Source organism: Elephantulus edwardii, unplaced genomic scaffold (genome assembly GCF_000299155.1).
Source record: "Elephantulus edwardii isolate Elephantulus edwardi_28Jun2011 unplaced genomic scaffold, EleEdw1.0 scaffold00054, whole genome shotgun sequence".
Lineage (NCBI taxonomy): Eukaryota > Metazoa > Chordata > Mammalia > Macroscelidea > Macroscelididae > Elephantulus > Elephantulus edwardii.
Genome location: NW_006399804.1, coordinates 14,417,222 through 14,419,324, shown reverse-complemented (window position 1 = coordinate 14,419,324; position 2,103 = coordinate 14,417,222).

Here is a 2,103-nt window from a genome sequence, read left to right as displayed (position 1 = left end):
TACACTCCCACCAACAGTGAATAAGGGTTCCAGTTTCTCCACAACCTCGCCAGCATTTGTTGCTTGCTATTCTATTAAATTTTGCTATTTTGACTGGGGTGAAATGATATCTCATAGTTGTTTTAATTTGTGCCTCTCGTAGAGCTAGGGATTCATGTGTTTGTTAGCCATCTGAATGTCATCTGCGGTGGAGTGCCTGTTCATATCCTGTGCCCATTTTTCTATTGGATTATTTACCTTTATCTTGTTGTGGTGCTCAAGTATTTCATAAATTCTGGATATAAGTCCCTTATCTGATATGTTATTACCAAATACTTGTCCCCAGTCAGTGGCTTCCCTTTTTACCCTGTTGGAGAAGTTTCTGGATGTGCATAGGTATTTGAGTCTTAGAAGATCCCATTCATCTTCTTTATCTTCTCCTGGTTGTAGGGGTGCTTTCGGAATTTTAAGATGGATTCCATCATGAAAGCTTCAGAGTCTGAGGGCATCATTTATTATGTGATAGTGCTAGTGTCCCCCCTTACCCTGTGTCTCTATGGGCACTGTTTCAAGTTCTGTCCCAGCCGGAAGCTCTCTTCTGCCTCTAGAGGAAGGTATAAAGCAGTTGGAGGATGGTGGTGGGCTGTGCATGTTTAAGGCATTACTTTAAGAACGTTCTGCCTAGAAAGCAAATTAAGTGGAACTAACTGTTCATTGCAATGGGATATGGGCATGCTTTATTAGGAGAAAACATCTGCTCTGTGGTTTTTTAAGTTAATACCAGATAACCTTCCGGAGATCTGGCTCTGGCTGCCCTGTCTCACACCCAATTAACTCATGACCAAAATAGGACATTTTGGGTGGGATGCCTATCTTTGAACTTTCTTATCCATGATAGAACTTGGACTAGCTGGTTGAAAACCTTTTTTGGAACATTTTTTTAAAAATTTACTTTATTTCATTATGTTTTGTGTGTACCATCAAATCAGATCTGGCTGGTACAGGAAGAGATTGTTCCTCCTTCTCCAGCAGAGCATCTGGTGGATTCAAACCATGCACCTCTGAGATTGCAGTTGGAGCTTCTTGCCACTAGGCCACCAGAGCTCACCCTTTTTTGGAACATTTGAACTAATCCTTGTTGTTGTTGATGTTGTTGTTGTTGCTATGTGCCATTGAGTCGCCTGGAACTCATTGTGACCCTATATACAACAGCTCTGAAGCCTGCCCTATCCTGAACCAATCTCATTGTCTCTGATGGATCTATTCCCATTTCTCAGGTTACTAGGTCAATCCATCTCATCCTCCATCTTCCTTTGGCCCTTCCAAGCATGATGTCTCTCTCCAAGGACTAGTCCCTCCTGGCCATCTGCCCAAAGTGTGTGAGACAGAGCTTTGAAATCCTTGCCTCCAAGGAGCAGCTTGGTTTCACTCTCCAGGACAGATTTGTTTGTTCTCCTGGCAGTCCACGATATGTTCAACACTCTTCTTCAGCATCAAAGACATGCATTCTTCTCCTTTCATACTTAGTTATTGCCCAGCTCTCTGATGCAGAGCAAGTAATTGCGAAAACCATGGCCTGTATCAGGTGAACCTTAGTCTCCAGACTGCCATTGTTGCTCTTCAGTACTCGAGAGAGGTCCCTGCAGACTTTCCCAATGCAATTCGTCTTTCTATGTCCTGAGTGCTAGTGCCAAGAGTGTTGATTGTGGAGCCAAGCAAGCTGAAGCTGTTTACAATCTCAATCTTTTCATCATCAGTCATGAAGCTGTTAATTGGCCGAGTCATGGGAATCTTTATTTTCTTGATGTTGAGCTTCGATCCATTTTGTTCAACAAACACTCTACCACAATCACCTTCACTTGCTGCTCATTCCAACACAGGAGGGGATTGGGAGTGTCTACTTAAGGGGTGTAGTGTCTCCTTTTGGAGTGGTAGAAATGTTCTGGAATTAACTAGGATATTTGTGCACCATTGTACTTGTACTGAAAGCTACTGAATTGAGACTTTTCTAGTGTTAAATTTTATGTTATATAGATTTTACCTTTTTTATTTTTTTTATTTTATTAATTTAGTTTGTTTATTTTTCATTTCAATAAACATCTACAGAGATTTTGGAATTCCATT